Genomic DNA, 9,765 nt, shown 5'->3' with positions numbered 1-9,765 from the left:
CTACTCTCGGGACCTGTGAAGGTTGTCCAAAGAGTCTAACACTATCTGTGTTTGATCCTGTTGATATTGAGTGATGTAACCAAGATGGAGGTAACATGCTTAGTCTGTATTAGAAGACAGAGTAGAACTGGCTATTTGCACTAGATGAAAATATAATCTTAAACAAAACAAAATATACCGGAAATGTAGGTACCCAGAAAATGGAGAAGACAGGAAGGTCCTGTGCAGCATTAAGGTGCGTACGTCCCATGACCACTAGGGGGTGCCCATGGCGAAGGCTGCATGTAAGAACTCACATTCCTGCACTCCTACATACTGTCTGTTCCAGGAGTTAAAACCACTACAGCTCCTTCTTACAGCACAAGGCCTTCCACGTGTGGATGCCTTCTCATCTTCCCAGGTGGTCAGGTATGTGCAGGTATATTTCTTTTCACCAATCCGGGTCATTTGATCACTCACTTCCTTCTGTGTATTTGTCCCTCGTCCTTTAAATTGTAAGCTTGTTTGGGCAGTGCACTTTTCACCCACTGTTCCTGTATGTTATACATGTTTTATTAGAATTGTTTCTTGTCTTACTGCTTGTACAGCTCTGCAGAATATGTTGGTGATATATACTGCACAAGGCATGCCCTGACATCTCCCTAGTTCACTTGCATACTTGTGGTCATGAACAGGGCTGACCGTCAGAAAGTTTCTACCAAGGGATCAGCTTGTATAGTGTGTGCAGGTACTGAACACTTATTGTATTGCATCAACAGGTATCATTATTCATCCTTAGCCATTTAACAAGGCTGAGCTTGCCAGCTGTGTGGTATGGATTAGGACTTTGGCTTCTCTCAACTACTAATGGATAGCTACCCCATTGGGCATATCAAGCCAGTTTCTCAGTTAATCCCAGTGTTTGTTTGTTTTTTTTTTTTTTGTTTTTTAATATTTATAATTGAACACTGATCCGAACACTGATTTTATATATATATATATATATATATATATATATATATATATATATATATATATATATATATATATATAGTGTGCAGTGTGCTAGTCTGACTCTTTCCAAAGTGTTCTATTTTTACTTTGTGATGTATTGCTGTGTGTGATACATAGATACACACACACTGGCACATACAAACACAGATACACACACACTGGCACATACATACATACACACACACACACACTCCTTCTGAGCAGAACCTTCTTCAGGTATTGTCAATGTCATAAATATGTATGTCAGTTATCCCTATTCTATAATTGTAAAGTTGTCAATATATAAATAGTAATTATAAATGAAAAGGAGACCAGATATTAACTGACAGATTGTATCAGACTTTAATTCACCAAGACATTTTTGGCAGTATCTTATCATCCTGTCTGTACAAAACATGTAGAAAAGGTTTGTGAACTTTTTACATGATTGTAATCTGAAAGATGACTAACTATGAATAACTACATTTCTAAGCGATTTAAGGTAGTCATTATTTTGCGTTTTTTCCCGTGTCAAGCTTCTATGTCTGCAAACCAGAGCTAGTGCAAGGATATTCGACCAGCAGGTGAAAGTGCATTTTTGCCAACCCCCCTCCCCTCCCTAGATTTTTCTTGCGGTTTCTTGAAATGTTTGAGCTGTGTAAGAAAACACTAGATTGTGATTATGGATAGTATCATTATAGATGCATGTATATAGTATAGAAAAAGATAGTAAAGGATATAGATTTTCACAAGTATACAAAATATTTCACCTAATCCAATTACTATAGAATAGCGAAATGTTATTTGAAATGAGAACTCGTAACATTGTTTTTCTAACAGCAGTGGTACTTAGCTGTTGAGGGCCCCTTCTTTATAAGCGATAGACATTTTGAAGGGAGACTATAGTCACCAGAATAACTATAGCTTATTGTATTTGTTCTGGTCAGTTTAGTTCATCCCTTCAGCCTTTTTGTGGTAAATACTTATTTGTTTTTCTTCTTCAGAGAAAAGGCAGCGTTTACAATACAGCCTAGGGATACCTCTGCTGTCCACTCCTCATATGGCTACTAGAGGTGCTTCCTGGGTCAGTGCTGCACAGTGTGACTGACATTCATTTTTTCATTATTTAATTTTTTATTAATGCCAAAAAAAGTGAAAACAAGCAGTACATCACAATTTGATTTACATATTATTCATCAAGAAAGGAAAGGAAAGGAAATCCCTTTCCTTCAACCCATTACCTTAGCAGCCTTTATAACATTCATTGTCATTGTAAGCATTCATATTAAAACATTTCCATGTTGCCTTAATACGTCAATTTAGTAAATGCATTCCGTTCTAGTTTAGCTTATTCTCACTCAGCTAGCTTACAATTGTGGTATACTACTTTATTAATCCGTTGCATTATTCATTTGTAACTTCCTTAACCAAAACAAACACAAACAAGGGCAGACAAAAACCAACTAAAAAAGGGGGAAAAAATGTTTTAAATAAATAATAATAATTTCACCCCACCAAACCCTGGTTGTTCTCCACATTACCTATTTACATACTCTCTTTATTTACTCTAACCACCTTATGTAGAGCATGTTTCAGTCCCTTTATTTTTAAGAAGCACCTACTTACATCCAGCTATGCCATTCTTTTTGATATTTGTCAAGGCATCCATTAACTTCACTGGCCATCTTTTCATATGAGCTTATCTTATTCAACTTGGCATATACTACTTCATCTGAAGGGATGACTTTCTGCTTCCAATAACGCGCTAAAGCTATTTTTGCTACCGTAACAATATTTAAAATAACTTTTCTATGGGTATTAATCCCTGGAATAGTACGAATAGTACGAATTTCTCCGCATGCAGTGGAATCAAAAGCTTTGTCTTCTCATAAATCATATTCTGAATTTGTTTCCAAAACTCTCTTGCTTCTTTCTCACACCTCCAACATAACCCTAATGAATCAGCATAAATACTTGCTAATCTTTGCGGTACCAAGTACCACCTTATTGTCACCTTACAATACGCCTCCCATAGCGATAATCTACATGAGGCTTGCTTGGTACCGAGCATAGCTAAATGCCACTCTTTCCTAGAAAATTGATGCCCAATTTCATTCTCCCATTTAATCATATATTTTAATTTATCTGGTGCAGCACTTTCCCTCAGTGCATTATAACACCAGGAAAAGGGTTTAATAGATTTGTGACAAAATAAATTCTGGTGTAGGTAAGGTATTTACCTCATTATCTGGATTATCCAAAGTATGTGCCTTACTTGATCCTTAAATACACAAACAAGTCTTTAGCTTCTAAATGTAATTATTTTTGAAGATCAGGAAATAGCTTTACTTGTGGCCCATTCATTAAATTGCCTATTTGTCTTACCCCCTTCTCTTGCCACCTTCTCATCTGAAGGTCCAAAGAGAGGGCCGCTAATGCCGTTATTGGTGCAGCTCTAAACATCAAATTTAAATGTATTACATATGGACACCATTTTTTCCATAAACTTAGCAAGAGTTTTGTACTTTGTAACATAGATTTTAAAGGAGACTGGGGAACCGAACATGTCCATAGGTAGTATGTTATATTATTTGCGTCTAAACATGCATTTTCAAATGTTAACCAAATTGGATATTGAGAGGTTTTCCTTAATCTCAGTAATCTAATCCCTTCTGCAAGGAAAGATGCCCTATAATATGTTTTAATATCTGGCATCCCCAGACCACCTTTTACGTATGAAAGACCTGAACTCCCTTGTGCCACTCTATGGGGTTTTCTCTTCCAAATATGAGCTGTTATGGTACTCTGAATTTGCTTAAGTAATTTAGAAAGTGTTATAATGTTCTGAAAAGATATAATATCTGAGGTAATATCATCATTTTAATGAGATTTATGCGTCCCAGCCATGAAATCTCCAAACCCTCCCATTTTGCCATTGTATTTTTAATTTGTTTAAGCATTGGATAGTGATTTAGTTGATGTTTTAGCTGCTTTAGTGAGTTTAACTCCCAAATATTTTATAAATGAGGTACGCCAGTCAAAAATATATTGTAACTTCCATTTATCTATTAGGGTTTGTTGTAATTTAATAGGTAGCACCTGTTTTGGTTACATTATTTTTATAGTACGATACCTGCCCATACTCTATTAGCAATTTGATCAGTGCTGGTAGAGGAGACTCTGGATCTTTAATAAAGAGCAGAATATCATCCGCAAACAGAGCTATTTTTTTAATGCCCCCTGGTGTAATCAGACCTTTAATACTAGTATCATGTTTAATAATTCTTACTACAGGTTCCATACATATAATAAAAATAAGAGGGGAAAGGGGACAGCCTTGACGAGAACCATTACCTATTCTTATTTTATCAGAAAAGATTTTGATATAATGCTAATATACCGTATTTATCGGCGTATAACACGCACCTCATTTTAAGAAGGAAATTTCAGGAAAAAAAACTTAAATTTCAAATAAAGAACTTTGAAGCAAAATAAGGGTAGCTTTGAACTTTTTTCTATTAATATTATTAACACTTATAAGGTAAATAACTTAAAATGACAGTAAAAGCAATTGTTTTAACAAAGAAACTTGGATATTATATGTTTTTACAAAAGTTTACTCAGAAATCGCTGCTATCTGGGAACCCAAGAAACTCTTCATCTTCACTGCTATCTGGGAACCCAAGAAACTCTTCATCTTCACTGCTATCTTCAATATCTTTGAACTGAACACTGCTGCTTTCACTGCTACTGTCTTCATAAATCAGCTCGTCTTCTTGACCATCCAAAGCATTGCTTATGCCACATTTCTTAAAAGATTTGATAATAATATCTTCTTTAACTGCGTCCCACAAAGTCTTTATCCACTGACACACTTTTGAAATGCCAGGTCTTTTCATTCTCCCGGAACTTGTACTTTCATGTTGGCTTTCATCACACATGTATTTATTCCATTCTTCGCGCATGAAGGCTTTGAAGGGCTTGTTAATGGAAACATCCAATGGCTGCAATTGTGATGTAAGTCCTCCTGGAATGACTGCTACTTCTGTTTTGCACATTTGAAATTCTTTCTTTGTTGGTTCTGTAAGATGAGATCTGAATGAGTCCAGTACTAACAAGGATGGCTTATTTAACAAAGCACCTGGGCGCTTCTCCCACACATTTCTGATCCAAAGCCTCATGCCTTCTTCGTCCATCCAACCTTTGGGATGAACATGCACCTGTATGCCACTTGGAATCTTCTCCTTAGGAAAAGTTTTCCTCCTTAGGAAGAGTTTTCCGTCTGCAGTGACGGCAAGGACCACAGTATAACGATTTTTTTCATGCCCTGAAGTTTTAATTGTTACTGTCTTGGAACCTTTTGCTTCAACAGTTTTATTTGAAGGAACATCAAAAGTGAGTGGTACTTCGTCCATGTTGCCGATTTGACCAATTTCAAAATGTTGTCTCTTCCTTTGTTTGATAATAAATGTTTGAAAATTTATTATCTTCTCTTCATAATCTTCTGGCATACGCTGGGCAATCCTGGTTCTTGTTCGCATCCGAAGCTCATGCCTCTTCATAAATCTTTGACACCATGATGCTGTCCCTTTTGAAATCTTGTATTTGCAACTCTTTGCTGATTTTCACTGCTTGAATGATGATCATTTTTGTTGATAATGCAATGCCTGCTTTTCTATGATTAACTACAAATTCCTTCACCCGTTCTTCTAATTTTGGCGATTTGGCAATACCGCTGTGAAAATTGCATTTTGGTTTTGATAATGTCTTGAGTTTTTCTTCCATTTTACGCCACTCTCGTATTGTGCATTCTGTTGGTGGCTCTCCAAAATGCCTTGCTGCAGCCCTACTTCCATGTTGCTTGGCATATTCCACAACCTTCAACTTGAAACCAGCTGTATATGCTGCACGCTTTTGCTTTGATTCCATTAGGGATACCGTAGTAGGGAAATACCGGTACCGTAAGTGCGTAATGAATGCACGTATGATAGTGCAGAGTTCAGCGTCGGAATGTCAGGATGAGTCACACTGCAGTGGTATGCTTTTTACCTAAGTTTAAATTAAAAAAGAGTAAGGTAGTATCAGGGGTGTGTAAATTTACCGGTACTCTTGTTATATCTGTGTTGTAGGATGGCTTTGTTAGCATGTGTTTGTATGGTATGGTAAAATTAAGAATGGGCTCGGACGTATTCAGATTGAGCCCCCCAGGAAGCCAATCATAGGTAGTGAGGCATTTCCCAAAACCGTTTGTATGGCTGAATTTGCACCGCATCCACACTAAACACACACATGACCCTTTTTTTTTTTTATCCGCAGCAGAATCGGATCGCATAGTGGTTCACACTAGTGCGATCCGATTCTGTGCGAACTTGCAGATTGCACTGCGATTTGCGATCTCAACTGGGGGTGTCGTTAACTTTTAATTGACATCCCCTGCGTATCGCATATGGCAGTGTGAACTGCCATAGGTGCGGATGCGATGCGGGACCAAGCTGCATATTCGCAGCGTTCCCGCATCGCACAAGTGTGAACCGGCACTTAAGATCCATGCACACTGATGCCTTTGCAGGGAGGGGGGCCTGTCAGGGGATGGGAGCTAAGAGACACACACTAGCTGACAGGCCCCCCAAAGGCAGCAGTGTGCACTGATTTTAAAGTGGACCAGATTATCAAAAGAAGTCTGCCAGGGGGGAGCAAAGAAACACTGCCTGGTAGGGAGACGGGCACTAGCCATCAGCAGTGTTTCTTTGCTCCCCCCCCCCCCCCTGGCAGACTTTTTTTAATATTCTGGTACCCTTTAAAATCAACGCACACTGCAGGGAGGGGGGTCAGTTAGTGTATGTAGTAGTCTCTTGCTCCCCCTTGCTCTGTCAGGCAGTGTCTAATCTTTGTGTGCAATATCGTACTTGTCACATTCTTGAAATTCCTTAAATGCCATTCCCTAGATGCCTGTACCTCAGTGAAACTCTCGCCGAGTAACTCTCGCGAGCAATGCAGAGCCGTTGCCGTGGTTACGCTCCGACGGCCGCGAGATTTACTGGTGTGACGTATCCCCTGTAGCAGGAAGGAGGAAGGCTGCACTGGAGGTGCAATGTGCGCCGATGACATCCATTTGCGCCGCTATGCGGTATGTACTATGGGTTCCTAATATTATATCGGCGTATAACACGCACACATAATTTGCCCCCTATTTTCAGGGAGAAAAGGTGCGTGTTATACGCCGACTAATACAGTACTTGCTCGAAAAGTTGATGGGAAGCCCATTTTAGTAAGCGTGAGTGACATATACCCACAATGCAAGCGGTCAAATGCTTTTTCAGCGTCTAATGCTAAAATTAATCCTTTTTGTGATGAAGTGTTTACCCATTCCACCAAGTTCACAAAATTGTATTCAGGGCCGGCCTTAGGCATTTTGACGCCCTGTGCGAAAAATCTTCACAGCGCCCCCCCCCCCCCGTCATCCATGTATGCTGTAATGTTTGTGTTGTCTGTGTATGTGATAGTAGGTGTGATGACTGTGTGTGATATGTATGCTATGTGTGATATTTGTAATGGGTGTATTAACAGTGTGTGATATGCGTGTATTGGTTGTATGTGACACACACACACACACACACAGAGTCAGACGGCCATACACACACACAGGAAGACATCCACACACACACACACACACAGGCAGACAGTCAGTCTCACACACACACACACACAGGCAGTCAGTCATACACACAGACACAGACAGTAATACACACAGACACACACAGAGGCAGACAGTAATACACACAGACAAACACGCAGACAGTCATACACACAGACACACAGAGGCAGACAGCCATACACACAGAGGCAGACAGCCATACACACAGAGGCAGACAGCCATACACACAGAGGCAGACAGCCATACACACAGAGGCAGACAGCCATACACACAGAGGCAGTCATACACACAATCACACACACAGAGGTAGACAGTCATACACACAGACACACACACAGAGGCAGACAGTAATACACACAGACACACACACAGAGGCAGACAGTAATACACACAGACACACAGTGGCAGACAGTCATATACACACACACACACACACACACAGGCAGACAGTCTCACACACACAGACACACACAGGCAGACAGTCAGTCATACACACAGACACAGACAGTAATACACACAGACACAGACAGTAATACACACAGATACACACAGAGGCAGACAGTAATACACACAGACACACACAGAGGCAGACAGTCATACACACAGACACACACAGAGGCAGACAGTCATACACACACACACAGAGGCAGACAGTCATACACACACACACAGACACACACAGGCAGACAGTCATACACAGACACACACACACATGCAGACAGTCATACACAGACACACACACACATGCAGACAGTCATACACAGACACACACAGAGGCAGACAGTCATACACAGACACACACACAGGCAGACAGTCATACACAGACACACACACACAGGCAGACAGTCATACTCCACACCTGTGGAGTTAATTGTGGAGGCAGTGCAGCTCCTGGTGACTGTTTGGTGGGGAAGCAGGGACTCCTTCCTGCTTCCCCTGCAGCAGTTTTCCGGCGCTTTTAGCTCCGCCCCCGCCGCACGGTAAGCTCCGCCCCCGCTGCAAATTTTAAAAAAAAAATTTTTTTTTTTTTTTAAATCCACGGCGCCCCCTGCTCCATGGCGCCCTGTGCGGCCGCACAGCTCGCACACCCCTAAGGCCGGCCCTGATTGTATTATCCCCTATCTGTCTCCCAGGTATAAACCCTGCTTGTTCCTCCGAGATAAGATCTGGAAGGAGGTATTTAATCCGTGAAGCTATTAATTTAGCGTAGAGCTTAATATCCGTGTTAAGTAGGGATATCGGTCTCAAATTTTCACTCTGTGTAGGTGATTTATTAGGTTTAGGTAAAGCCACAAAATGTGCTTCCAGCACATCTTGGGGAATGGCACCAGTATCTTTTACATAGTTAAAAAGTTTTGTAAGAATTGGGGTCCATTATTTTTCTAATTTTATATAATAATAATATGAGAACCCATCAGGCCCGGGAGCCTTATGTTTAGAAAGAGAATTTATTGCTGTTACTACCTCTTCTTCCTCAAATGAGTTTTTGAGGAAGGTACATTGAAGTGAGGTTAACCTAGGTAGAGGGACCCTCTCTAAAAAATGTTGTATCTCCTCCTCCGTTGGTTGGTGTGTATTAGTATCTTTCTCTAGTTGGTAAAGCATTGAATAGTAAGTTGCCAATTAATTTGCTATATCCTGAGGATTATATAATTTATCACTCCTTTTAGAGACTATATAAGGGATTTTAACTTGTAAATTTTTTTTGTTTAACTTCATAAGCTAAAAGTCTACCAGCTTTATTTCCCATGACATAATGTGATTGGTTTAATAGTCTCATATGTTTCCCTGTTTCCGAAAGTTGTAAATCATGTAAGGCTGACCTAATCGCCATCAATTGTGAATGTGAACGTGAGGTAGGAGCAGCTTTATGTATGGCCTCCACCTTAATCAACTCCTAATTTACTCATTTCCTGTAAGCGTGATCTCTTTACCCGTTCTCCTTGCTGTATTAACATGCCTCTTATGACTGCCTTATGGGCTAACCATTGGGTAGTAACATTAGTCTGGCAGTTAGCATGATTTCTAAAAAACATCTCTACCTTAGATTGCAACTTTGGGAGGTATTCATTAACATCTAATAAGCTATCATTTAAACGCCATGCACTTTTCCCCTTTACGGAAAATGGCACCTTTAT

This window comes from Pelobates fuscus, chromosome 5 (genome assembly GCF_036172605.1).
Source record: "Pelobates fuscus isolate aPelFus1 chromosome 5, aPelFus1.pri, whole genome shotgun sequence".
In the NCBI taxonomy this organism is placed as follows: Eukaryota; Metazoa; Chordata; class Amphibia; order Anura; family Pelobatidae; genus Pelobates; species Pelobates fuscus.
Note: the sequence above shows the minus strand (reverse complement) of the source record.